This window comes from Lepisma saccharinum, chromosome 11 (assembly GCF_977018435.1).
Source record: "Lepisma saccharinum chromosome 11, izLepSacc3.1, whole genome shotgun sequence".
Taxonomy (NCBI): Eukaryota; Metazoa; Arthropoda; class Insecta; order Zygentoma; family Lepismatidae; genus Lepisma; species Lepisma saccharinum.
In genome coordinates, this window is record NC_139239.1 from 43,731,353 (window position 1) to 43,758,986 (window position 27,634).

At 40.3% G+C, this 27,634-nt stretch overlaps 19 non-coding genes and 8 pseudogenes across 19 annotated transcripts; all 27 read right to left on the reverse strand.

Moving 5' to 3' along the window:
• Positions 1-641: 641 nt before the first annotated feature.
• LOC145995646 (5S ribosomal RNA) lies at positions 642-760 on the reverse strand. The gene has a single exon (XR_014442691.1). It is a non-coding gene; the product is annotated as a 5S ribosomal RNA (ribosomal RNA).
• A 520-nt stretch (positions 761-1,280) lies between these two features.
• Positions 1,281-1,399, reverse strand: LOC145995806 (5S ribosomal RNA; annotated as a pseudogene).
• Positions 1,400-1,975: 576 nt separating this feature from the next.
• On the reverse strand, positions 1,976-2,094 carry LOC145995530 (5S ribosomal RNA). The gene has a single exon (XR_014442578.1). It is a non-coding gene; the product is annotated as a 5S ribosomal RNA (ribosomal RNA).
• A 1,095-nt stretch (positions 2,095-3,189) lies between these two features.
• On the reverse strand, positions 3,190-3,308 carry LOC145995675 (5S ribosomal RNA; annotated as a pseudogene).
• A 1,100-nt stretch (positions 3,309-4,408) lies between these two features.
• On the reverse strand, positions 4,409-4,527 carry LOC145995510 (5S ribosomal RNA). The gene has a single exon (XR_014442559.1). It is a non-coding gene; the product is annotated as a 5S ribosomal RNA (ribosomal RNA).
• A 389-nt stretch (positions 4,528-4,916) lies between these two features.
• On the reverse strand, positions 4,917-5,035 carry LOC145995822 (5S ribosomal RNA; annotated as a pseudogene).
• Positions 5,036-5,610: 575 nt separating this feature from the next.
• On the reverse strand, positions 5,611-5,729 carry LOC145995797 (5S ribosomal RNA; annotated as a pseudogene).
• Positions 5,730-6,305: 576 nt separating this feature from the next.
• Positions 6,306-6,424, reverse strand: LOC145995479 (5S ribosomal RNA). The gene has a single exon (XR_014442530.1). It is a non-coding gene; the product is annotated as a 5S ribosomal RNA (ribosomal RNA).
• Positions 6,425-7,521: 1,097 nt separating this feature from the next.
• Positions 7,522-7,640, reverse strand: LOC145995661 (5S ribosomal RNA). Its single transcript, XR_014442705.1, has one exon. It is a non-coding gene; the product is annotated as a 5S ribosomal RNA (ribosomal RNA).
• Positions 7,641-8,049: 409 nt separating this feature from the next.
• Positions 8,050-8,168, reverse strand: LOC145995660 (5S ribosomal RNA). Its single transcript, XR_014442704.1, has one exon. It is a non-coding gene; the product is annotated as a 5S ribosomal RNA (ribosomal RNA).
• A 573-nt stretch (positions 8,169-8,741) lies between these two features.
• LOC145995542 (5S ribosomal RNA) lies at positions 8,742-8,860 on the reverse strand. The gene has a single exon (XR_014442590.1). It is a non-coding gene; the product is annotated as a 5S ribosomal RNA (ribosomal RNA).
• Positions 8,861-9,260: 400 nt separating this feature from the next.
• Positions 9,261-9,379, reverse strand: LOC145995504 (5S ribosomal RNA). The gene has a single exon (XR_014442553.1). It is a non-coding gene; the product is annotated as a 5S ribosomal RNA (ribosomal RNA).
• Positions 9,380-9,790: 411 nt separating this feature from the next.
• On the reverse strand, positions 9,791-9,909 carry LOC145995739 (5S ribosomal RNA; annotated as a pseudogene).
• Positions 9,910-10,845: 936 nt separating this feature from the next.
• Positions 10,846-10,964, reverse strand: LOC145995580 (5S ribosomal RNA). Its single transcript, XR_014442626.1, has one exon. It is a non-coding gene; the product is annotated as a 5S ribosomal RNA (ribosomal RNA).
• Positions 10,965-12,065: 1,101 nt separating this feature from the next.
• Positions 12,066-12,184, reverse strand: LOC145995750 (5S ribosomal RNA). The gene has a single exon (XR_014442721.1). It is a non-coding gene; the product is annotated as a 5S ribosomal RNA (ribosomal RNA).
• Positions 12,185-12,585: 401 nt separating this feature from the next.
• LOC145995528 (5S ribosomal RNA) lies at positions 12,586-12,704 on the reverse strand. The gene has a single exon (XR_014442576.1). It is a non-coding gene; the product is annotated as a 5S ribosomal RNA (ribosomal RNA).
• Positions 12,705-13,806: 1,102 nt separating this feature from the next.
• On the reverse strand, positions 13,807-13,925 carry LOC145995403 (5S ribosomal RNA). Its single transcript, XR_014442458.1, has one exon. It is a non-coding gene; the product is annotated as a 5S ribosomal RNA (ribosomal RNA).
• Positions 13,926-15,020: 1,095 nt separating this feature from the next.
• Positions 15,021-15,139, reverse strand: LOC145995494 (5S ribosomal RNA). Its single transcript, XR_014442544.1, has one exon. It is a non-coding gene; the product is annotated as a 5S ribosomal RNA (ribosomal RNA).
• Positions 15,140-16,234: 1,095 nt separating this feature from the next.
• On the reverse strand, positions 16,235-16,353 carry LOC145995511 (5S ribosomal RNA). Its single transcript, XR_014442560.1, has one exon. It is a non-coding gene; the product is annotated as a 5S ribosomal RNA (ribosomal RNA).
• Positions 16,354-16,755: 402 nt separating this feature from the next.
• On the reverse strand, positions 16,756-16,874 carry LOC145995770 (5S ribosomal RNA; annotated as a pseudogene).
• A 572-nt stretch (positions 16,875-17,446) lies between these two features.
• LOC145995459 (5S ribosomal RNA) lies at positions 17,447-17,565 on the reverse strand. Its single transcript, XR_014442511.1, has one exon. It is a non-coding gene; the product is annotated as a 5S ribosomal RNA (ribosomal RNA).
• Positions 17,566-18,662: 1,097 nt separating this feature from the next.
• Positions 18,663-18,781, reverse strand: LOC145995560 (5S ribosomal RNA). Its single transcript, XR_014442606.1, has one exon. It is a non-coding gene; the product is annotated as a 5S ribosomal RNA (ribosomal RNA).
• Positions 18,782-19,709: 928 nt separating this feature from the next.
• LOC145995593 (5S ribosomal RNA) lies at positions 19,710-19,828 on the reverse strand. Its single transcript, XR_014442639.1, has one exon. It is a non-coding gene; the product is annotated as a 5S ribosomal RNA (ribosomal RNA).
• A 520-nt stretch (positions 19,829-20,348) lies between these two features.
• LOC145995808 (5S ribosomal RNA) lies at positions 20,349-20,467 on the reverse strand (annotated as a pseudogene).
• Positions 20,468-21,043: 576 nt separating this feature from the next.
• Positions 21,044-21,162, reverse strand: LOC145995531 (5S ribosomal RNA). The gene has a single exon (XR_014442579.1). It is a non-coding gene; the product is annotated as a 5S ribosomal RNA (ribosomal RNA).
• Positions 21,163-21,563: 401 nt separating this feature from the next.
• LOC145995823 (5S ribosomal RNA) lies at positions 21,564-21,682 on the reverse strand (annotated as a pseudogene).
• Positions 21,683-22,619: 937 nt separating this feature from the next.
• Positions 22,620-22,738, reverse strand: LOC145995581 (5S ribosomal RNA). The gene has a single exon (XR_014442627.1). It is a non-coding gene; the product is annotated as a 5S ribosomal RNA (ribosomal RNA).
• Positions 22,739-27,634: the final 4,896 nt, after the last annotated feature.

The following is a 27,634-nucleotide window of genomic DNA, read 5'->3' on the forward strand; positions in this document are numbered from 1 at the left end:
TCGCAGAAAAACTACCAACGCCGGCTCTTCGGGAAGCGATTCTGCAAAAAAAATTTGTGATTGATTGACTTCAAGTTACAGAGAAGTCATTATCACCATTAAAAAAGCAAAAGGTTGCTAACAGTACCTGGTGCTCCCAGGCTGTCACCCATCCAAGTACTTACCAGATCCTTAGCTGCTTGACTTCTGTTTGGGGACGAAAAACGGTATATTTAACGCGGTATGTCCGTTGGCGAAAGACACTGCTTTCGGTAAGTTACATATAGGCCACCGTCTAGTTTTCGAGGCGAGTCGGGACATCTCACGTTTCGTGGGCAATGCCAAGAATTTGTAGAATAAACATACGTTTTTGTACTACAAATAATGATACAATTCATTGTAATCATATTGGGAAAATGTGCTCTAACAACCTTCGAGAGATGTGTTAACATTAAAGCTAAAAGACAGAGAAGGAAATTTTTTGAAGGGTTGGGTTTTTAAACAAAAAACGCACATACAATACATACGATAATATGGCAGGAACGTATCCTCGCAGAAAAACTACCATCGCCGGCTCTTCGGGGAGCGATTCTGCAAAAACTGTGGGTGATTGATTGATTTCAAGTTTCAAAAAAGATCATTATCAGCATTAAGAAAAAGGTCGCCAACAGTACATGGTGTTCCCAGGCGGTCACCCATCCAAGTACTTACCAGGCCCGAAGCTGCTTGACTTCGGTGATCGGACGAGAACCAGTATATTCAGCGCGGTATGACCGTTGGCGAAAGCTACAGCATTCGGTAAGATAGATATAGTCCACCTTCTAGTTTTCGAGACGAGTCGGGACATCTCACGTTTCGTGGGCAATGCCAAGAATCTGTAGAATAAACATACGTTTTTGTACTACAAATAATGATACAATTCATTGTAATCATAGTGAGAAAATGTGCTCTAACAAACTTCGAGAGATGTGTTAACATTAAAGATACAAGATAGAGATTCAAATTTAGTGCATTGAAAGGGTTTTGCACAAAATATACACCCCAAAATAACGCAGACTCGTATTCTCGCCGAAAACTACAAACGCCGGACCTTTGGAGAGAGACACGGCAGATCCAGGCACCGCTATCCACCGCAATTATGGCGGCCGGATGTAATACGACAGCACCCTGCAAGCCAGCATGATTTTTTACATATATTATTTGCTTACAGCTATAAAAGAGGTGATTCTACAGAAACTATGGATGATTGATTGGTTTCTAATTACAAAAAGGTCACTATTAACCCAAACAAAGAAAAAGGTTGCCAACAGTACCTGGTGTTCCCAGGAAGTCACCCATCCAAGTACTTACCAGGCCCGACGCTGCTTGACTTCTGTTTAGGGACGAAAACCGGTATATTTAACGCGGTATGTCCTTTGGCGAAAGGCTCTGCTTTCGGTAAGTTACATATAGGCAACCTTCTAGCTTTCGAGGCGAGTCGGGACATCCTACGTTTTGTGGGCAATGACAAGAATGTGTAGAAGAAATATAAGTTTTTGTACTACAAATAATGATACAATTCATTGAAATCATAGTGAGAAAATGTGCTCTAACAAACTTCGAGAGATGTGTTAACATTAAAGCTGCAATATAGAGATTCAAATTTAGTGCAGTGAAAGGGTTTTGAACAAAATATACACCCCATAATAACGCAGACTCGTATTCTCGCCGAAAACTACCAACGTAGGACCTACGGAGAGAGACACGTCGGATCCAGGCACCGCTATCCACCGCAATTATGGCGGCCAGATGTAATACGACAGCACCCTGCAACCCAGAATGATAAGAAATTAAAAAAAAACATCGGCTTCCCAGATATTCATATATGCTAACATACATTTTTTTACATATATTATTTTCTGACTGCTATGAAAGAGGTGATTCTGCAGAAAATGTGGATGATTGATTGGTTTCAAATTACAAAAAGGTCACTATTAACCAAAACAAAGAATAAGGTTGCCAACAGTACCTGGTGTTCCCGGGCAGTCACCCATCCAAGTACTTACCAGGACCGACGCTGCTTGACTTCGGTGATCGGACGAGAACCGGTATATTCAGCGCGGTATGACCGTTGGCGAAAGGTACTGCTCTCGGTAAGATAGTTATACTCCAACGTCTAGTTTTCGAGACGAGACGGGTTATGTCTCGTTTAGTGTGGACTGCCAAGAATGTGTAGATGAAACATAATTGTTACTATTAATGATACATTTCATTGTAATCATAGTGAGAAAATGTGCTTTATCAACTTTCGAGAGATGTGTTAACATTAAAGCTAAAAGACAGAGAAGGAAATTTTGTGCAGGGTTGGGATTTTAAACAGAAAGGCCCAAAAATACATCAAATAATATTTCAGGAACGTATCCTCGCACAAAAACTACCAACGCCGGCTCTTCGGGAAGCGATTCTGCAAAAAATGTTTGTGATTGATTGACTTCAAGTTACAAAAAGTCATTATCACCATTAAAAAAGAAAAAGGTTGATAAAAGTACCTGGTACTCTCAGGCGGTCACCCATCCAAGTACTTATCAGATCCGTCGCTTCTTGACTTCTGTTTTGGGACGAAAACCGGTATATTTAACGCGGTATGTCCGTTGGCGAAAGACACTGCTTTCGGTAAGTTACATATAGTCCACCTTCTAGTTTTCGAGACGAGTCGGGACATCTCACGTTTCGTAGGCAATGCCAAGAATTTGTAGAATAAACATACGTTTTTGTACTACAAATAATGATACAATTCATTGTAATCATAGTGAGAAAATGTGCTCTAACAAACTTCGAGAGATGTGTTAACATTAAAGATACAAGATCGAGATTCAAATTTAGTGCTGTGAAAGGGTTTTGAACAAAATATACACCCCATAATAACGCAGACTCGTATACTCGCCGAAAACTACCAACGCCGGACCTACGGAGAGAGACACGGCGGATCCAGGCACCGCTATCCACCGCAACTATGGAGGCCGGCTGTAATACGACTGCACCATGCAACCCAGCATGATAAGAAAGTAAAAAAAAAACATCGGCTTCCCAGATATCTATTTATACTAATATACATTTTTTACATATATTATTTGCTTACAGGTTTAAAAGAGGTGATTCTGCAGAAACTGTGGATGATTGATTGGTATCAAATTACAAAAAGGTCACTATTAAACAAAACAAAAGAAAGGTTGCCAACAGTACCTGGTGTTCCCAGGCAGTCACCCATCCAAGTACTTACTAGGCCCGACGCTGCTTGACTTCGGTGATCGGTCGAGAACCGATATATTCAGCGCGGTATGACCGTTGGCGAAATGTACAGCTCTCGGTAAGCAAGATATACTCAACCATCTAGTTTTCGAGACGAGACGGGTTATGTCTCGTTTAGTGTGCACTGCCAAGAATGTGTAGATGAAACATAATTGTTACTATTAATGATACATTTCATTGTAATCATAGTGAGAAAATGTGCTTTAACAACCTTCGAGAGATGTGTTAATATTAAAGCTAAAAGACAGAGAAGGAAATTTTGTGCAGGGTTGGGATTTTAAACAGAAACGCCTAAAAATACATCAAATAATATTTCAGGAACGTATCCTCGCAGAAAAACTACCAACGCCGGCTCTTCGGGAAGGGATTCTGCAAAAAATGTTTGTGATTGATTGACTTCAAGTTACAAAAAAGGTCATTATCACCATTACAAAAGCAAAAAGGTTACTAACAGTACCTGGTGCTCCCAGGCTGTCACTCATCCAAGTACTTACCAGATCCGTCGCTGCTTGATTTCTGTTTTGGGACGAAAACCGGTATATTTAACGCGGTATGTCCGTTGGCGAAAGGCACTGCTTTCGGTAAGTTACATATAGGCCACCTTCTAGCTTTCGAGACGAGTCGGGACATCCTACGTTTCGTGGGCAATGCCAGGAATGTGTAGAAGAAACATACGTGTTTGTACTACAAATAATGATACAATTCATTGAAATCATAGTGAGAAAATGTGCTCTAACAAACTTCGAGAGATGTGTTAACATTAAAGCTGCAATATAGAGATTCAAATTTAGTGCAGTGAAAGGGTTTTGAACAAAATATACACCCCATAATAACGCAGACTCGTATTCTCGCCGAAAACTACCAACGTAGGACCTACGGAGAGAGACACGTCGGATCCAGGCAACCGCTATCCACCGCAATTATGGCGGCCAGATGTAATACGACAGCACCCTGCAACCCAGAATGATAAGAAATTAAAAAAAACATCGGCTTCCCAGATATTCATATATACTAACATACATTTTTTTACATATATTATTTTCTGACTGCTATGAAAGAGGTGATTCTGCAGAAACTGTACGTGATTGATTGGCTTCAAATTAGTAAAGAGGTCACTATCAACGTAAAATAAGAAAAAGGTTGCCAACAGTACCTGGTGTTCCCAGGAGGTCACCCATCCAAGTACTTACCAGGCCCGACGCTGCTTGACTTCGGTGATCGGACGAGAACCGGTATATTCAGCGCGGTATGACCGTTGGCGAAAGGTACTGCTTTCGGTAAGATAGATATACTCCACGAGACGAGACGGGTTATGTCTCGTTTAGTGTGGACTGCCAAGAATGTGTAGATGAAACATAATTGTTACTATTAATGATACATTTCATTGTCATCATAGTGAGAAAATGTGCTTTATCAACTTTCGAGAGATGTGTTAACATTAAAGCTAAAAGACAGAGAAGGAAATTTTGTGCAGGGTTGGGATTTTAAACAGAAACGCCCAAAAATACATCAAATAATATTTCAGGAACGTATCCTCGCACAAAAACTACCAACGCCGGCTCTTCGGGAAGCGATTCTGCAAAAAATGTTTGTGATTGATTGACTTCAAGTTACAAAAAGTCATTATCACCATTAAAAAGGCAAAAGGTTGCTAACAGTACCTGGTACTCCCAGGCGGTCACCCATCCAAGTACTTATCAGATCCGTCGCTTCTTGACTTCTGTTTTGGGACGAAAACCGGTATATTTAACGCGGTATGTCCGTTGGCGAAAGACACTGCTTTCGGTAAGTTACATATAGTCCACCTTCTAGTTTTCGAGACGAGTCGGGACATCTCACGTTTCGTAGGCAATGCCAAGAATTTGTAGAATAAACATACGTTTTTGTACTACAAATAATGATACAATTCATTGTAATCATAGTGAGAAAATGTGCTCTAACAAACTTCGAGAGATGTGTTAACATTAAAGATACAAGATAGAGATTCAAATTTAGTGCTGTGAAAGGGTTTTGAACAAAATATACACCCCATAATAACGAAGACTCGTATACTCGCCGAAAACTACCAACGCCGGACCTACGGAGAGAGACACGGCGGAATCGGCCACCGCTATCCACCGCAATTATGGCGGCCGGATGTAATACGACAGCACCCTGCAACCCAGCATGATACGAAATAAAAAAAAAACATCGGCTTTCCAGATATTCATATATACTAATATACATTTTTTACATATATTATTTGCTTACAGCTATAAAAGAGGTAATTCTGCATAAATTGTGGATGATTGATTGGTTTCAAATTACAAAAAGGTCACTATGAACCAAAACACAGAAAAAGGTTGCCAACAGTACCTGGTGTTCCCAGGCAGTCACGCATCCAAGTACTTACCAGGCCCGACACCGACTGACTTCGGTGATCGGACGAGAACCGCTATATTCAGCGCGGTATGACCGTTGGCGAAAGCTACTGCATTCGGTAAAATAGATATAGTCCACTTTCTAGTTTTCGAGACGAGTCGGGACATCTCACGTTTCGTGGGCAATGCCAAGAATTTCTTGAATAAACATACGTTTTTGTACTTCAAATAATGATACAATTCATTGTAATCATAGTGAGAAAATGTGCTCTAACAAACTTCGAGAGATGTGTTAACATTAAAGATACAAGATAGAGATTCAAATTTGGTGCTGTGAAAGGGTTTTGAAAAAAATATACACCCCATAATAACGCAGACTCGTATTCTCGCCGAAAACTACCAACGCCGGACCTACGGAGAGAGACACGGCGGATCCAGACACCGCTATCCACCGCAATTATGGCGGCCGGCTGTAATACGACTGCACCCTGAAACCCAGCATGATAAGAAACTAAAAAAAAAACATCGGCTTCCTAGATATTCATTTATACTAATATACATTTTTTACATATATTATTTCCTTACAGCTTTAAAAGAGGTGATTCTGCAGAAACTGTGGATGATTGATTGGTATCAAATTACAAAAAGGTCACTATTAACCAAAACAAAGAAAATGGTTGCCAACAGTACCTGGTGTTCCCAGGCAGTCACCCATCCAAGTACTTACCAGGCCCGACTCTGCTTGACTTCGGTGATCGGACGAGAACCGGTATATTCAGCGCGGTATGACCGTTGGCGAAAGGTACTGCTTTCGGTGAGATAGATATACTCCGCCGTCTAGTTTTCGAGACGAGACGGGTTATGTCTCGTTTAGTGTGCACTGCCAAGAATGTGTAGATGAAACATAATTGTTACTATTAATGATACATTTCATTGTAATCATAGTGAGAAAATGTGCTTTAACAAAACTTCGAGAGATGTGTTAACATTAAAGCTAAAAGACAGAGAAGGAAATTTTGTGCAGGGTTGGGATTTTAAACAGAAACGCCCAAAAATACATCAAATAATATTTCATTAACGTATCCTCGCAAAAAAACTACCAACGCCGGCTCTTCGGGACGCGATTCTGCAAAAAATGTTTGTGATTGATTGACTTCAAGTTACAAAAAGGGTCATTATCACCATTACAAAAGCAAAAAGGTTGATAACAGTACCTGGTGCTCCCAGGCTGTCACCCATCCAAGTACTTACCAGATCCGTCGCTGGTTGACATCTGTTTTGGGACGAAAACCGGTATATTTAACGCGGCATGTCCGTTGGCGAGAGACACTGCTTTCGGTAAGTTACATATAGTCCACCTTCTAGTTTTCGAGACGAGTCGGGACATCTCACGTTTCGTGGGCAATGCCAAGAATGTGTAGAAGAAACATAGGTTTTTGTACTACAAATAATGAAACAAAGCATTGTAATCATAGTGAGAAAATGTGCTCTAAAAACCTTCGAGAGATGTGTTAACATTAAAGCTACAAGATAGAGATTCAAATTTAGTGCAGTGAAAGGGTTTTGAACAAAATATACACACCATAATAACGCAGACTCGTATTCTCGCCGAAAACTACCAACGCCGGACCTACGGAGAGAGACACGGCGGATCCAGGCACCGCTATCCACCGCAATTATGGCGGCCGGCTGTAATACGACTGCACCCTTCAAACCAGCTTGATAAGAAACTAAAAAAAACATCGGCTTCCCAGATATTCATATATACTAATATACATGTTTTACATATATTATTTGCTTACAGCTTTAAAAGAGGTGATTCTGCAGAAGCTGTGGATGATTGATTGGTTTCAAATTACAAAAAGGTCATTATCAACCAAAACAAAAAAAAGGTTGCCAACAGTACCTGGTGTTCCCAGGCAGTCACCCATCCAAGTACTTACCAGGCTCGACGCTGCTTGACTTCGGTGATCGGACGAGAACCGGTATATTCAGCGCTGTATGACCGTTGGCGAAAGGTACTGCTTTCAGTAAGATAGATATACTCCAACGTCTAGTTTTCGAGACGAGACGTATTATGTCCCGTTTTGTGTGCACTGCCAAGAAAGTGTAGATGAAACGTAAGTGTTACTACACCAAATATTGATACATTTGATTGTAATCATAGTGAGAAAATGTGCTTTAACACTCTTCGAGAGATGTGTTAACATTAAAGCTAAAAAACAGAGAAGGAAATTTTGTGCAGGGTTGGGATGTTAAACAGAAACGCCCAAATATACATCAAATAATATGGCAGGAATGTATCCTCGCCGAAAAACTACCAACGCCGGCTCTTCGGGACGCGATTCTGCAAAAAATGTTTGTGATTGATTGACTTCAAGTTACAAAAAAGTCATTATCACCATTAAAAAAGCAAAAAGGTTGCCAACAGTACCTGGTGTTCCCAGGCAGTCACCCATCCAAGTACTTACCAGGCTCGACGCTGCTTGACTTCGGTGATCGGACGAGAACCGGTATATTCAACGAGGTATGACAGTTGGCGAGAAATGCTGCTTTCGGTAAGATAGATATACTCCACCTTCTGGTTTTCGAAACGAGTCGGGACATCACACGTTTCGTGGGCAATGCCAAGAATGTGTAGAATAAACGTACGTTTTTGTACTACAAATAATGATACAATTCATTGCAATCATAGTGAGAAAATGTGCTCTAACAAACTTCGAGAGATGTGTTAACATTAAAGCTACAAGATAGAGATTCAAATTTAGTGCAGTGAAAGGGTTTTGAACAAAATATACACCCCATAATAACGCAGACTTGTATTCTCGCCGAAAACTACCAAAGCAGGACCAACGGAGAGAGACAAGGCGGATACAGGCACCGCTATCCACCGCAATTATGGCGGCCAGATGTAATACGACAGCACCCTGCAACCCAGAATGATAAGAAATTAAAAAAAAACATCGGCTTCCCAGATATTCATATATACTAATATACATTTTTTACATATATTATTTTCTGACTGCTATGAAAGAGGTGATTCTGCAGAAACTGTGGATGATTGATTGGTTTCAAATTACAAAAGTCACTATTAACCAAAACAAAGAAAAAGGTTGCCAACAGTACCTGGTGTTCTCAGGCAGTCACCCATCCAAGTACTTGCCAGGCCCGACGCTGCTTGACTTCGGTGATCGGACGAGAACCGGTATATTCATCGCGGTATGACCGTTGGCGAAAGGTACTGCTCTCGGTAAGATGGATATACTCCAACGTCTAGTTTTCGAGACGAGACGGGTTATGTCTCGTTTAGTGTGGACTGCCAAGAATGTGTAGATGAAACATAATTGTTACTATTAATGATACATTTCATTGTAATCATAGTGAGAAAATGTGCTTTAACAACCTTCGAGAGATGTGTTAACATTAAAGCTAAAAGACAGACAAGGAAATTTTGTGAAGTGTTTGGTTTTTAAACAAAAAACGCACATAAAATACATCACATAATATGGCAGGAAGGTATCCTCGCAGAAAACTACCAACGTCGGTTCTTCGGGGAGCGATTTATCAAAAACTGTGGGTGATTGATTGACTTCAAGTTTCAAGAAAGGTCATTATCAGCATTAGAGAAAAGGTTGACAACAGTACCTGGTGTTCCCAGGCGGTCACCCATCCAAGTACTTACCAGGCCCGACGCTGCTTGACTTCGGTGATCGGACGAGAACCGGTATATTCAGCGCGGTATGACCGTTGGCGAAAGGTACTGCATTCGGTAAGATAGATATACCCCACCGTCTAGTTTTCGAGACGAGACGGGTTATGTCTCATTTTGTGTGCACTGCCAAGAATGTGTAGGTGAAATATAATTGTTACTACACAAAATAATGATACATTTCATTGTAATCATAGTGAGAAAATGTGCTTTAACAACCTTCGAGAGATGTGCTAACATTAAAGCTAAAAGACAGAGAAGGAAATTTTGTGAACTGTTTGGTTTTTAAACAAAAAAACGCCCAAAAATACATCAAATAATATGGCAGGAACGTATCCTCGCAGAAAAGCTACCAACGCCGGCTCCTCTTAAAGCGATTCTGCAAAAAATGTTTGTGATTCATTGACTTCAAGTTACAAAAAAGTCATTATCACCATTAAAAAAGCAAAAAGGTTGTCAACAGTACCTGGTGTTCCCAGGAGGTCACCAATCCAAGTACTTACCAGGCCCGACGCTGCTTGACTTCGGTGATAGGACGAGAACCGGTATATTCAACGAGGTATGACCGTTGGCGAGAAATGCTGCTTTCGGTAAGATAGATATACCCACCTTCTGGTTTTCGAGACGAGTTGGGACATCACACGTTTCGTGGGTAATGCCAAGAATGTGTAGAATAAACATTCGTTTTTGTACTACAAATAATGATACAATTCATTGTAATCATAGTGAGGAAATGTGCTCTAACAAACTTCGAGAGATGTGTTAACATTAAAGATACAAGATAGAGATTCAAATTTAGTGCTGCGAAAGGGTTTTGAACAAAATATACACCCCATAATAACGCAGACTCGTATACTCGCCGAAAACTACCAACGCCGGACCTACGGAGAGAGACACGTCGGATCCAGGCACCGCTATCCACCGCAATTATGGCGGCCGGCTGTAATACGACTGCACCCTTCAAACCAGCATGATAAGAAACTAAAAAAAAAACATCGGCTTCCCAGATATTCATATATACTAATAATAATCCTTTGCGCAACAGCCCATGAAGGGCCTGGGCATACCTACCGACTGCCGGTCTCCCTCCCACACTTTCTCTCGTCACCTCTAAACGTGGAGATCTTCAACCAGTATTGGAATAGTCGGGGGGTCAGCCCGACGTATCCCCAGCCGTTATAGTAGGTCGTCTCGACCGGATTACGATCACTCATTCGGAGCTCCCCAATTTCCTCACGATGGTGGGTTGCCACCGGCCCTATACGTAGGCCGAATAAATTCCGACCAGAGCCGGATTCGAACCTACGCCGTCCCACAGCGAACGATCTCAAGACGAGTGAACGCCTTAACCCGCTCGACTACGGAGGAGGACTTCATATATACTAATATACATTTTTTACATATATTATTTGCTTACAGCTATAAAAGAGGTGATTCTGCAGAAACTGTGGATGATTGATTGGTTTCAAATTACAAAAAGGTCATTATCAACCAAAACAAAAAAAAGGTTGCCAACAGCACCTGGCGTTCCCAGGCGGTCACCCATCCAAGTACTTACCAGGCTCGACGCTGCTTGACTTCGGTGATCGGACGAGAACCGATATATTCAGCGCGGTATGACCGTTGGCGAAAGGTACTGCTTTCAGTAAGATATATATACTCCACCGTCTAGTTTTCGAGACGAGACGTATTATGTCCCGTTTTGTGTGCACTGCCAAGAAACTGTAGATGAAACGTAAGTGTTACTACACCAAATATTGATACATTTGATTGTAATCATAGTGAGAAAATGTGCTTTAACACTCTTCGAGAGATGTGTTAACATTAAAGCTAAAAGACAGAGAAGGAAATTTTGTGCAGGGTTGGGATGTTAAACAGAAACGCCCAAAAATACATCAAATAATATGGCAGGAAGGTATCCTCGCCGAAAAACTACCAACGGCGGCTGTTTGGGAAGCGATTCTTCAAACAATATTTGTGATTGATTGACTTCAAGTTACAAAAAAGTCATTATCACCATTAAAAAAGCAAAAGGTTGCTCACAGTACCTGGTGCTCCCAGGCTGTCACCCATCCAAGTACTTACCACATACGTCGCTGATTGACTTCTGTTTTGGGACGAAAACCGGTATATTTAACGCGGAATGTCCGTTGGCGAAAGACACTGCTTTCGGTAAGTTACATATAGGCCACCTTCTAGTTTTCGAGACGAGTCGGGACATCTCACGTTTCGTGGGCAATGCCAAGAATGTGTAGAAGAAACATACGTTTTTGTACTACAAATAATGATACAATTCATTGCAATCATAGTGAGAAAATGTGCTCTAACAAACTTCGAGAGATGTGTTAACATTAAAGCTACAAGATAGAGATTCAAATTTAGTGCAGTGAAAGGGTTTTGAACAAAATATACACCCCATAATAACGCAGACTTGTATTCTCGCCGAAAACTACCAACGCAGGACCAACGGAGAGAGACAAGGCGGATACAGGCACCCCTATCCACCGCAATTATGGCGGCCAGATGTAATACGACAGCACCCTGCAACCCAGAATGATAAGAAATTAAAAAAAACATCGGCTTCCCAGATATTCATATATACTAATATACATTTTTTACATATATTATTTTCTGACTGCTATGAAGGAGGTGATTCTGCAGAAACTGTGGATGATTGATTTGTTTCAAATTACAAAAAGTTCACTATTAACCAAAACAAAGAAAAAGGTTGCCAACAGTACCTGGTGTTCCCAGGCAGTCACCCATCCAAGTACTTACCAGGCCCGACGCTGCTTGACTTCGGTGATCGGACGAGAACCGGTATATTCAGCGCGGTATGACCGTTGGCGAAAGGTACTGCTCTCGGTAAGATAGATATACTCCAACGTCTAGTTTTCGTGACGAGACGGGTTATGTCTCGTTTAGTGTGGACTGCCAAGAATGTGTAGATGAAACATAATTGTTACTATTAATGATACATTTCATTGTATTCATAGTGAGAAAATGTGCTTTAACAACCTTCGAGAGATGTGTTAACATTAAAGCTAAAAGACAGAGAAGGAAATTTTGTGAAGTGTTTGGTTTTTAAACAAAAAACGCACATAAAATACATCACATAATATGGCAGGAAGGTATCCTCGCAGAAACATTACCAACGTCGGCTCTTCGGGGAGCGATTCCTCAAAAACTGTGGGTGATTGATTGAATTCAAGTTTCAAAAAAGGTCATTATCAGCATTAAAGAAAAGGTTGCCAACAGTACCTGTTGTTCCCAGGCGGTCACCCATCCAAGTACTTACCAGGCCCGACGCTGCTTGACTTCGGTGATCGGACGAGAACCGGTATATTCAGCGCGGTATGACCGTTGGCGAAAGGTACTGCATTCGGTAACATAGATATACTCCACCGTCTAGTTTTCGAGACGAGACGGGTTATGTCTCATTTTGTGTGCACTGCCAAGAATGTGTAGGTGAAACATAATTGTTACTACACAAAATAATGATACATTTCATTGTAATCATAGTGAGAAAATGTGCTCTAACAACCTTCGAGAAATGTGTTAACATAAAAGCTAAAAGACAGAGAAGAAAATTTTCTGCAGGGTTTAGATTTTAAACAAAAACGCCCAAAAATACATCAAATAATATTTCAGGAACGTATCCTCGCACAAAAACTACCAACGCCGGCTCTTCGGGAAGCGATTCTGCAAGAAATGTTTGTGATTTATTGACTTCAAGTTACAAAAAAGGTCATTATCACCATTACAAAAGCAAAAAGGTTGCTAACAGTACTTGGCGCTCCCTGGCTGTCACACATCCTAGTACTTTCCAGATCCGTCGCTGCTTGGTTTCTTTTTTGGGACGAAAACCGGTATATTTAACGCGGTATGTCCGCTGGGGAAATGCACTGCTTTCGGTAAGTTACATATAGGCCACCTTCTAGCTTTCGAGACGAGTCGGGACATCCTACGTTTCGTGGGCAATGCCAAGAATGTGTTGAAGGAACATACGTTTTTGTACTAAAATAATGATACAATTCATTGTAATCATAGTGAGAAAATGTGCTCTAACAAATTTCGAGAGATGTGTTAACATTAAAGCTACACGATAGGGATTCAAAATTAGTGCAGTTAAAGGGTTTTGAACAAAATATACACCCCATAATAACGCAGACTCGTATTCTCGCTGAAAACTACCAACGCCGGACCTACGGAGAGAGACACGGCGGATCCAGGCACCGCTATCCACCGCAATTATGGCGGCCGGCTGTAATACGACTGCACCCTTCAAACCAGCATGATAAGAAACTAAAAAAAAACATCGGCTTCCCAGATATTCATATATACTAATATACATTTTTTACATATATTATTTGCTTATAGCTATAAGAGAGGTGATTCTGCAGAAGCTGTGGATGATTGATTGGTTTCAAATTACAAAAAGTTCATTATCAACCAAAACAAAAAAAAGGTTGCCAACAGTACCTGGTGTTCCCAGGCAGTCAACCATCCAAGTACTTACCAGGCCCGACGCTGCTTGACTTCGGTGATCGGATGAGAACCGGTATATTCAGCGCGGTATGACCGTTGGCGAAAGGTACTGCTTTCGGTAAGATAGATATACTCCACCGTCTAGTTTTCGAGACGAGACGTATTATGTCCCGTTTTGTGTGGACTGCCAAGAATGTGTAGATGAAACATAATTGTTACTATTAATGATACATTTCATTGTAATCATAGTGAGAAAATGTGCTTTATCAACTTTCTAGAGATGTGTTAACATTAAAGCTAAAAGACAGAGAAGGAAATTTTGCGCAGGGTTGGGATTTTAAACAGAAACGCCCAAAAATACATCAAATAATATGGCAGGAACGTATCCTCGCAGAAAAACTACCAACGCCGTCTCTTCGGGAAGCGATTCTGCAAAAAATGTTTGTGATTCATTGACTTCAAGTTACAAAAAAGTCATTATCACCATTGAAAAAGCAAAAATGTTGCTAACAGTAAATGGTGCTCTCAGGCTGTCAACCATCCAAGTACTTACCAGATCCATCGCTGCTTGACTTCTGTTTTAGGACGAAAACCGGTATATTTACGCGGTATGTCCGTTGGCGAAATACACTACTTTCGGTAAGTTACATATAGGCCACCGTCTAGCTTTCGAGATTAGTCGGGACATCCTACGTTTCGTGGGCAATGCCAAGAATGTGTAGAAGAAACATACGTTTTTGAACTACAAATAATGATACAATTCATTGTAATCATAGTGAGAAAATGTGCTTTAAAAAAATTCGAGACATGTGTTAACATTAAAGCTACAAGATAGAGATTAAAATTTAGTGCAGTGAAAAGGTTTTGAACAAAATATACACCCAATAATAACGCAGACTCGTATTCTCGCCGAAAACTACCAACGCCGGAACTACGGAGAGAGACACGGCGGATCTAGGCACAGCTATCAATCGCAATTATGGCGGCCGGATGTAATACGACAGCACCCTGCAACCCAGCATGATAAGAAATTAAATAAAACATCGGCTTCCCAGATATTCATATATACTAATATACATTTTTTACATATATTATATGCTTGCACCTATAAAAGAGGTGATTCTGCAGAAACTGTGGATCATTGATTGGTTTCAAATTACAAAAATGTCACTATTAACCAAAACAAAGAAAAAGGTTGCCAACAGTACCTGGTGTTCCCAGGCAGTCACCCATCCAAGTACTTAACAGGCCCGACACTGCTTGACTTCGGTGATCGGACGAGAACCGGTATATTCAGCGCGGTATGACCGTTGGCGAAAGGTACTGCTTTCGGTAAGATAGATATACTCCACCGTCTAGTTTTCGAGACGAGACGGGTTATGTCTCGTTTAGTGTGGACTGCCAAGAATGTGTAGATGAAACATAATTGTTACTATTAATGATACATTTCATTGTAATCATAGTGAGAAAATGTGCTTTAAACACCTTCGAGAGATGTGTTAACATTAAAGCTAAAAGACAGAGAAGGAAATTTTGTGCAGGGTTAGGATTTTAAACAGAAACGCCCAAAAATACATCAAATAATATTTCAGGAACGTATCCTCGCACAAAAACTATCAACGCCGGCTCTTCGGGAAGCGATTCTGCAAGAAATGTTTGTGATTTATTGACTTCAAGTTACAAAAAAGGTCATTTTCACCATTACAAAAGCAAAAAGGTTGCTAACAGTACCTGGTGCTCCCAGGCTGTCACCCATCCAACTACTTTCCAGATCCGTCGATGCTTGGTTTCTGTTTTTTGACGAAAACCGGTATATTTAAAGCGGTATGTCCGCTGGCGAAATGCACTGCTTTCGGTAAGTTACATATAGGCCACCTTCTAGCTTTCGAGACGAGTCGGGACATTCTACGTTTCGTGGGCAATGCCAAGAATGTGTTGAAGAAACATACGTTTTTGTACTAAAATAATGATACAATTCATTGTAATCATAGTGAGAAAATGTGCTCTAACAAACTTCGAGAGATGTGTTAACATTAAAGCTACAAGATAGGGTTTCAAATTTAGTGCAGTGAAAGGGTTTTGAACAAAATATACACCCCATAATAACGCAGACTCGTATTCTCGCCGAAAACTACCAACGCCGGACCTACGGAGAGAGACACGGCGGATCCATTCACCGCTATCCACCGCAATTATGGCGGCCGGCTGTAATACGACTGCACCCTTCAAACCAGCTTGATAAGAAACTAAAAAAAACATCGGCTTCCCAGATATTCATATATACTAATATACATGTTTTACATATATTATTTGCTTACAGCTTTAAAAGAGGTGATTCTGCAGAAGCTGTGGATGATTGATTGGTTTCAAATTACAAAAAGGTCATTATCAACCAAAACAAAAAAAACGTTGCCAACAGTACCTGGTGTTCCCAGGCAGTCACCCATCCAAGTACTTACCAGGCTCGACGCTGCTTGACTTCGGTGATCGGACGAGAACCGGTATATTCAGCGCGGTATGACCGTTGGCGAAAGGTACTGCTTTCAGTAAGATAGATATACTCCACCGTCTAGTTTTCGAGACGAGACGGGTTATGTCTCGTTTAGTGTGGACTGCCAAGAATGTGTAGATGAAACATAATTGTTACTATTAATGATACATTTCATTGTAATCATAGTGAGAAAATGTGCTTTAACAACCTTCGAGAGATGTGTTAACATTAAAGCTAAAAGACAGAGAAGGAAATTTTGTGAAGTGTTTGGTTTTTAAACAAAAAACGCACATAAAATACATCACATAATATGGCAGGAAGGTATCCTCGCAGAAAAACTACCAACGTCGGCTCTTCGGGGAGCGATTTATCAAAAACTGTGGGTGATTGATTGACTTCAAGTTTCAAAAAAGGTCATTATCAGCATTAAAGAAAAGGTTGCAAAACAGTACCTGGTGTTTCCAGGCGGTCACCCATCCAAGTACTTACTAGTCCCGACGCTGCTTGACTTCGGTGATCGGACGAGAACCGGTATATTCAGCGCGGTATGACCGTTGGCGAAAGTACTGCATTCGGTAAGATAGATATACTCCACCGTCTAGTTTTCGAGACGAGACGGGTTATGTCTCATTTTGTGTGCACTGCCAAGAATGTGTAGGTGAAACATAATTGTTACTACACAAAAGAATGATACATTTCATTGTAATCATAGTGAGAAAATGTGCTTTAACAACCTTCGAGAGATGTGTTAACATTAAAGCTACAAGATAGAGATTAAAATTTAGTGCAGTGAAAGGGTTTTGAACAAAATATACACATAATAATAACGCAGACTCATATTCTCGCCGAAAACTACCAACGCCGGGCCTACGGAGAGAGTCACGGCGGATCCAGGCACCGCTATCCACCGCAATTATGGCGGCGGGATGTAATACGACAGCACCCTGCAACCCAGCATGATAAGAAATTAAATAAAACATCGGCTTCCCAGATATTCATATATACTAATATACATTTTTTCATATATTATATTCTTGCAGCTATAAAAGATGTGATTCTGCAGAAACTGTGGATGATTGATTGGTTTCAAATTACAAAAATGTCACTGTTAACCAAAACAAAGAAAAAGGTTGCCAACAGTACCTGGTGTTCCCAGGCAGTCACCCATCCAAGTACTTACCAGGCCCGACACTGCTTGACTTCGGTGATCGGACGAGAACCGGTATATTCAGCGCGGTATGACCGTTGGCGAAAGGTACTGCTCTCGGTAAGATAGATATACTCCACCGTCTAGTTTTCGAGACGAGACGGGTTATGTCTCGTTTAGTGTGCACTTCCAAAAATGTGTAGATGAAACATAATTGTTACTATTAATGATACATTTCATTTTAATCATAGTGAGAAAATGTGCTTTAACAACCTTCGAGAGATGTGTTAACATAAAAGCTAAAAGACAGAGAAGGAAATTTTAAGCAGGGTTGGGATTTTAAACAGAAACGCCCAAAAATACATCAAATAATATTTCAGGAACGTATCCTCGCACAAAAACTACCAACGCCGGCTCTTCGGGAAGCGATTCTGCAAGAAATGTTTGTGATTTATGTACTTCAAGTTACAAAAAAGGTCATTATCACCATTACAAAAGCAAAAAGGTTGCTAACAGTACCTGGTGCTCCCTGGCTGTCACCCATCCAAGTACTTTCCAGATCCGTCGCTGCTTGGTTTCTTTTTTGGGACGAAAATCGGTATATTTAACGCGGTATGTCCGCTGGCGAAATGCACTGCTTTCGGTAAGTTACATATAGGCCACTTTCTAGCTTTCGAGACGAGTCGATACATCCTACGTTTCGTGGGCAATGCCAAGAATTTGTTGAAGAAACATACGTTTTTGTACTAAAATAATGATACAATTCATTGTAATCATAGTGAGAAAATGTGCTCTAACAAACTTCGAGAGATGTGTTAACATTAAAGCTACAAGATAGAGATTAAAATTTAGTGCAGTGAAAGGGTTTTGAACAAAATATACACATAATAATAACGCAGACTCATATTCTCGCCGAAAACTATCAACGCCGGACCTACGGAGAGAGACACGGCGGATCCAGGCACCGCTATCCACCGCAATTATGGCGGCCGGCTGTAATACGACTGCACCCTTCAAACCAGCATGATAAGAAACTAAAAAAAAAACATCGGCTTCCCAGATATTCATATATACTAATATACATTTTTTACATATATTATTTGCTTACAGCTATAAAAGAGGTGATTCTGCAGAAACTGTGGATGATTGATTGGTTTCAAATTACAAAAAGGTCACTATTAACCAAAACAAAAAAAAGGTTGCCAACAGTACCTGGTGTTCAAAGGCAGTCACCCATCCAAGTACTTACCAGGCCCGACGCTGCTTGACTTCGGTGATCGGACGAGAACCGGTATATTCAGCGGGGTATGACCGTTGGCGAGGGGTTTTGCTTTCGGTAAGATAGATATACTCCACCGTCTAGTTTTCGACACGAGACGTATTATGTCCCGTTTTGTGTGCACTGCCAAGAATGTGTAGATGAAACATAATTGTTACTATTAATGATACATTTCATTGTAATCATAGTGAGAAAATGTGCTTTATCAACTTTCGAGAGATGTGTTAACATTAAAGCTAAAAGACAGAGAAGGAAATTTTGCGCAGGGTTGGGATTTTAAACAAAAACGCCCAAAAATACATCAAATAATATGGCAGGAACGTATCCTCGCAGAAAAACTACCAACGCCGGCTCTTCGGGAAGCGATTCTGCAAAAAATATTTGTGATTGATTGACTTCAAGTTACAAAGAAGTCATTATCACCATTAAAAAAGCAAAAGGTTGCTAACAGTACGTGGTGCTCCCAGGCTGTCACCAATCCAAGTACTTACCAGATCCTTAGCTGCTTGACTTCTGTTTTGGGACGAAAACCGGTATATTTAACGCGGTATGTCCGTTGGCGAAAGACACTGCTTTCGGTAAGTTACATATAGGCCACCGTCTAGTTTTCGAGGCGAGTCGGGACATCTCACGTTTCGTGGGCAATGCCAAGAATTTGTAGAATAAACATACGTTTTTGTACTACAAATAATGATACAATTCATTGTAATCATATTGGGAAAATGTGCTCTAACAACCTTCGAGAGATGTGTTAACATTAAAGCTAAAAGACAGAGAAGGAAATTTTTTGAAGGGTTGGGTTTTTAAACAAAAAACGCACATACAATACATACGATAATATGGCAGGAACGTATCCTCGCAGAAAAACTACCATCGCCGGCTCTTCGGGGAGCGATTCTGCAAAAACTGTGGGTGATTGATTGATTTCAAGTTTCAAAAAAGATCAATACCAGCATTAAGAAAAAGGTCGCCAACAGTACATGGTGTTCCCAGGCGGTCACCCATCCAAGTACTTACCAGGCCCGAAGCTGCTTGACTTCGGTGATCGGACGAGAACCGGTATATTCAGCGCGGTATGACCGTTGGCGAAAGCTACAGCATTCGGTAAAATAGATATAGTCCACCTTCTAGTTTTCGAGACGAGTCGGGACTTCTCACGTTTCGTGGGCAATGCCAAGTATCTGTAGAATAAACATACGTTTTTGTACTACAAATAATGATACAATTCATTGTAATCATAGTGAGAAAATGTGCTCTAACAAACTTCGAGAGATGTGTTAACATTAAAGATACAAGATAGAGATTCAAATTTAGTGCTGTGAAAGGGTTTTGCACAAAATATACACCCCAAAATAACGCAGACTCGTATTCTCGCCGAAAATTACAAACGCCGGACCTTTGGAGAGAGACACGGCAGATCCAGGCACCGCTATCCACCGCAATTATGGCGGCCGGATGTAATACGACAGCACCCTCCAAGCCAGCATGATTTTTTACATATATTATTTGCTTACAGCTATAAAAGAGGTGATTCTACAGAAACTGTGGATGATTGATTGGTTTCTAATTACAAAAAGGTCACTATTAACCCAAACAAAGAAAAAGGTTGCCAACAGTACCTGGTGTTCCCAGGAAGTCACCCATCCAAGTACTTACCAGGCCCGACGCTGCTTGACTTCTGTTTAGGGACGAAAACCGGTATATTTAACGCGGTATGTCCTTTGGCGAAAGGCTCTGCTTTCGGTAAGTTACATATAGGCAACCTTCTAGCTTTCGAGACGAGTCGGGACATCCTACGTTTCGTGGGCAATGACGAGAATGTGTAGAAGAAACATAAGTTTTTGTACTACAAATAATGATACAATTCATTGAAATCATAGTGAGAAAATGTGCTCTAACAAACTTCGAGAGATGTGTTAACATTAAAGCTGCAAGATAGAGATTCAAATTTAGTGCAGTGAAAGGGTTTTGAACAAAATATACACCCCATAATAACGCAGACTCGTATTCTCGCCGAAAACTACCAACGTAGGACCTACGGAGAGAGACACGTCGGATCCAGGCAACCGCTATCCACCGCAATTATGGCGGCCAGATGTAATACGACAGCACCCTGCAACCCAGAATGATAAGAAATTAAAAAAAACATCGGCTTCCCAGATATTCATATATACTAACATACATTTTTTTACATAAATTATTTTCTGACTGCTATGAAAGAGGTGATTCTGCAGAAAATGTGGATGATTGATTGGTTTCAAATTACAAAAAGGTCACTATTAACCAAAACAGAGAATAAGGTTGCCAACAGTACCTGGTGTTCCCGGGCAGTCACCCATCCAAGTACTTACCAGGACCGACGCTGCTTGACTTCGGTGATCGGACGAGAACCGGTATATTCAGCGCGGTATGACCGTTGGCGAAAGGTACTGCTCTCGGTAAGATAGATATACTCCAACGTCTAGTTTTCGAGACGAGACGGGTTATGTCTCGTTTAGTGTGGACTGCCAAGAATGTGTAGATGAAACATAATTGTTACTATTAATGATACATTTCATTGTAATCATAGTGAGAAAATGTGCTTTATCAACTTTCGAGAGATGTGTTAACATTAAAGCTAAAAGACAGAGAAGGAAATTTTGTGCAGGGTTGGGATTTTAAACAGAAAGGCCCAAAAATACATCAAATAATATTTCAGGAACGTATCCTCGCACAAAAACTACCAACGCCGGCTCTTCGGGAAGCGATTCTGCAAAAAATGTTTGTGATTGATTGACTTCAAGTTACAAAAAGTCATTATCACCATTAAAAAAGCAAAAGGTTGCTAACAGTACCTGGTACTCCCAGGCGGTCACCCATCCAAGTACTTATCAGATCCGTCGCTTCTTGACTTCTGTTTTGGGACGAAAACCGGTATATTTAACGCGGTATGTCCGTTGGCGAAAGACACTGCTTTCGGTAAGTTACATATAGTCCACCTTCTAGTTTTCGAGACGAGTCGGGACATCTCACGTTTCGTAGGCAATGCCAAGAATTTGTAGAATAAACATACGTTTTTGTACTACAAATAATGATACAATTCATTGTAATCATAGTGAGAAAATGTGCTCTAACAAACTTCGAGAGATGTGTTAACATTAAAGATACAAGATAGAGATTCGAATTTAGTGCTGTGAAAGGTTTTTGAACAAAATATACACCCCATAATAACGCAGACTCGTATACTCGCCGAAAACTACCAACGCCGGACCTACGGAGAGAGACACGTCGGATCCAGGCACCGCTATCCACCGCAATTATGGCGGCCGGCTGTAATACGACTGCACCCTTCAAACCAGCATGATAAGAAACTAAAAAAAAAACATCGGCTTCCCAGATATTCATATATACTAATAATAATCCTTTGCGCAACAGCCCATGAAGGGCCTGGGCATACCTACCGACTGCCGGTCTCCCTCCCACACTTTCTCTCGTCACCTCTAAACGTGGAGATCTTCAACCAGTATTGGAATAGTCGGGGGGTCAGCCCGACGTATCCCCAGCCGTTATAGTAGGTCGTCTCGACCGGATTACGATCACTCATTCGGAGCTCCCCAATTTCCTCACGATGGTGGGTTGCCACCGGCCCTATACGTAGGCCGAATAAATTCCGACCAGAGCCGGATTCGAACCTACGCCGTCCCACAGCGAACGATCTCAAGACGAGTGAACGCCTTAACCCGCTCGACTACGGAGGAGGACTTCATATATACTAATATACATTTTTTACATATATTATTTGCTTACAGCTATAAAAGAGGTGATTCTGCAGAAACTGTGGATGATTGATTGGTTTCAAATTACAAAAAGGTCATTATCAACCAAAACAAAAAAAAGGTTGCCAACAGCACCTGGCGTTCCCAGGCGGTCACCCATCCAAGTACTTACCAGGCTCGACGCTGCTTGACTTCGGTGATCGGACGAGAACCGATATATTCAGCGCGGTATGACCGTTGGCGAAAGGTACTGCTTTCAGTAAGATATATATACTCCACCGTCTAGTTTTCGAGACGAGACGTATTATGTCCCGTTTTGTGTGCACTGCCAAGAAACTGTAGATGAAACGTAAGTGTTACTACACCAAATATTGATACATTTGATTGTAATCATAGTGAGAAAATGTGCTTTAACACTCTTCGAGAGATGTGTTAACATTAAAGCTAAAAGACAGAGAAGGAAATTTTGTGCAGGGTTGGGATGTTAAACAGAAACGCCCAAAAATACATCAAATAATATGGCAGGAAGGTATCCTCGCCGAAAAACTACCAACGGCGGCTGTTTGGGAAGCGATTCTTCAAAAAATATTTGTGATTGATTGACTTCAAGTTACAAAAAAGTCATTATCACCATTAAAAAAGCAAAAGGTTGCTCACAGTACCTGGTGCTCCCAGGCTGTCACCCATCCAAGTACTTACCACATACGTCGCTGCTTGACTTCTGTTTTGGGACGAAAACCGGTATATTTAACGCGGTATGTCCGTTGGCGAAAGACACTGCTTTCGGTAAGTTACATATAGGCCACCTTCTAGTTTTCGAGACGAGTCGGGACATCTCACGTTTCGTGGGCAATGCCAAGAATGTGTAGAAGAAACATACGTTTTTGTACTACAAATAATGATACAATTCATTGCAATCATAGTGAGAAAATGTGCTCTAACAAACTTCGAGAGATGTGTTAACATTAAAGCTACAAGATAGAGATTCAAATTTAGTGCAGTGAAAGGGTTTTGAACAAAATATACACCCCATAATAACGCAGACTTGTATTCTCGCCGAAAACTACCAACGCAGGACCAACGGAGAGAGACAAGGCGGATACAGGCACCCCTATCCACCGCAATTATGGCGGCCAGATGTAATACGACAGCACCCTGCAACCCAGAATGATAAGAAATTAAAAAAAACATCGGCTTCCCAGATATTCATATATACTAATATACATTTTTTACATATATTATTTTCTGACTGCTATGAAGGAGGTGATTCTGCAGAAACTGTGGATGATTGATTTGTTTCAAATTACAAAAAGTTCACTATTAACCAAAACAAAGAAAAAGGTTGCCAACAGTACCTGGTGTTCCCAGGCAGTCACCCATCCAAGTACTTACCAGGGTGCTTAGTCCCGACTCTCAATACGTGAGCACGGAAACGACCATTTCGTTATTACTCCAACTCGTGATCGGAGAGAAAATCGTAGTCCTGACTGGTCGTTAACGAGTGCCGACTTCGATGGCTTACGAGTTCTCGCTAACGACTGAGAATATAGTCTGTGATGCACTCAAAACAAGTTTGTCGTAGAGGCTACACCCAAAGAACCAATCAGATGGCGAGAATTAAAATCGAGAGTCGTGAAGAATCGATCGATCTTCCTAAAAATCGATTGTGGTTTGTTTACTGTCTTATGAAGTTGCCCAAATGTCGAAATTGATCTTAAATGTAAAACTGCACGGAAAAATAAATAGTGAGTTTATTCGAATAGATAATATTCATGTATGTGAGTGGCACTCCATGAGGATTTTTCGGAAGAAAAAATAAAACAAACCTATGCACTTACCAAATTAGCTAATAACGTCAAGACTTAAAAAAGAAAGAAAAAAGTTGTACAATGTTATGAATGTCCAGCCCAATATTTTTTAAAGATGTAATAGTAGTTTTCTTAATTGCATAGAAGGCAGGGAGAGGGAGGGTTGTTTCTTTCAAATTTATTATGAAAAGAGGTGTTTCAAATATGTGGTAACTTCTCGGTCCAAGTTCCGATCGTTTAATTCAAAATTAATGGTGCAATGGTATTTTTTACACCGCTCGATTTTTTATCTGTATTAACACATCGTTACCACACATTCTTTATAGTTTTAGTGATTTCTTGCTGCATCTCGTGTGAAGAACGATTTTTCCCTTCCACACATACCTACATGATTGTTTGGGGGTATATATATATTGCAACATATTGAAGGTTAGGTTTTTCGGAGCGAATTTACAATATAGAGGAAGTCCCCAATTTTGTTAATTTTCGGTATACTAACTAATTTTGGCCTCCAAATGACGAATCTGTTGTAAAAACCGGGGGTCACGTCTGGAAATTTGAAAAAAAGCAGATTGATTTTTTATATATATAGGTGTACATGCGTAGTTTTACGAACGAAAATGTCATTGTTTCCAACCACACCGTTGTTTTACAAGAAAATGATTTATGATGTTCAATTCTAGTACGAACCATATTTTTTCGATGAATTTAGGGGTGAAATGAGTGCTAATGGAACCTAACCTAACAGGCCTAACCTAACCTCGTGTGAATGGTTCGTGGGGCTACCCGTGGATGGTTTTTGGGGCTAACATCAATGGTTTGTAGGCCCGTGGATGGTTTTTGGGGCTAATGAACAATGTTTCATCAAAATGTACAATTTCTAGACGTGACCCCCGGGTTTTCAACAGATTCGTGATTAGGAGGCCAAAATTAATAAGTATACCGAAAATTAACAAAATTACAGACTTTCTCTATATTGTAAATTCTTACCGGTTTTTCTTGGTAAATAATATTTTACGAAATTTTAAGGGCAAAAATACACACATATTCCTAAAATGAATGTTTTGCTTAAGCAGGTTAGATTTAAGGCTCTTAGAATTAATAAAACATTCCTAAATACTTTCGTTGTAAGGTTGGGTTAGTCAGGTTTAGGGTTCTTAGCATTATAACAATATCTCTAAGTGAACAAAACATCCAGTCTCAAGCACAAAACTCCCTTCGAACCTTGATGAAAATCTGCTAAAACTCCATGTCTTACATAACCGGAAACCAAGAATGATTATTTGCTGCAAATCACAGCTACTCGTGTAAGCTCCTTTAAAAATCGAAGTATCTCGGGTAAATAATACTTTGTGTAGAATTTAACAGTGCTAATTAATTTCTCCAAGCTTCAAACTTACCTTCACATATTGTTTCCAGTATTCCAAACTACTTTCTAATACATCTATAAAATTTGCAAAAATGAAAAAGAAAGAAAAAAGAAAAGAATATCATTCAACATTCGGAACCGTTACCAACTTCTCTATTAATGGCAGAATATTGATTTTCGGTAGGTAATTGTGGGAGTTTGTGAATGAGGGCTGATTTTCTATGAGCATTGTAGGAATATGTATGCATTTTATCCTAAATTTTCTAAATTTTATTTACAAAAAAAATAAATTGAAAAATCGAAGGAACACATCAAACATTGGGAAATACAAGAGTTATCCATTGTTGATTAAAGTGCAAAAGCAACCTTTTGATGTAATTCTTTTATGGCATATTCCTGGTAAATCCTCCCCTCACTAATTCATAATTTATTGAATGGAGATGGAAGTATACAGAATTTCTTTGCATTACCAATACAGGTGTGATTTTCCTCAGTGAAATGTACAGAAAACATACCTCAAAATGACAAAAATATGCTGTCATACAATGAATTTGCTAAAAAATATGCCTTGAGTTTTTTATGCATTTACATGACAAATGACAGCATCATCATAGTGTTCACAGAAGATAGGAAATTTAATTTGGTGTGGAGAAATAAGCTAGGATAAAAACATGACAAAAATCTGAGGCCTGTAAGGGGAAAAAAATCTGAAAATATACTTACTGATTTCATAAAGGTGCTTTGTCAAAAATGAAAATTGTTACTTCTGGAAGTTTATGACAGCCACACAATCTTCATTGTGTACCTCAACCTATCTACTTACCATTCAAGTTAACATTTCTGGAGGTGTGAATATCCTTAGCTAGTTATATGCAGTAGCTTATGGCAAGTTGTGAATATGCTTAACTAGATGGCACCTCCATTGCAGGAAGAACACAGTAATTGCATGACAAATTGTATGCTGTAACTTATTAATGCCTAACAGAACCAAGAAGTTACAGAACTGGAATTGTAAATTTACACAGAGATCCAAGTTGTGGAAATTATGGGAGTGCAATACAGAGGTTTTTTTTTTTTGGAAACTCTGTGAGCATTGGCACATAATACCAAAGACATGTTTTTCATAAATTTTCAGTCAATTATAATGTCTCTAACATGTAAATTTTGCATTCCTAGGTAAAAAAAAAAGGTAAAGTGTTCCCCTGTGCATAGCACCACGCCATGAAGGCGTATAGGGGGTGTGGGGGTAACGCCCTACACTTTCTTGATCCGGTCGTGAGTGGGGGTGATGTGATCAGCATCACGCCCCTGACCGCCTTTACCCCCCAGGGTTTCCCCCAGGTACCCATGTTATTCGACGCTGGGTAGGCGCCGGGGCCGCTTCCACCGTTAGAAAAGTTCCCGGATTTGAACCGGCCGGGGATCGAACCCGGGACCTTGAGCATGGTAGTCAGACGCGTTACCGACTGAGCCACCGCGGCCACTTGCATTCCTAGATGCTATTTAATGATTGGTACAACAACTATAATTCCTCAAAACTATTTATTCACTGAAATGTAATTTTCAGTCGTTATAGTACCGAGACAGTGATGTGAAAAGATTTATGAATTATAATGACAATCTTAGTGTAGGATTTCCCTTACTCTTTGAGTGGAGTGGAGTTTTAAGTCCACTTTTGTGCACAGATAGGCTAATTGGGACTGGACCTACAGTTTAAAGTAGGATCCGAACCACTATGCCTCACCGGTTCTCAAACTTGGAACCCCTTGATTGCAAAGCAAATATGTTACAACTATGCCATCGGGGAAGCACCCCTACCATTTGAAGTAGATGATGTAACAAAAATTATTGTGGATGCCGTATGCAAATGGAAATATAGCATCAAAAGGTAAAAATAATAATAAAAAAAAGTATCTCAAGAGATTGAAAATGAAATCTGGAGTCCCCTTGATGTTGAGGTA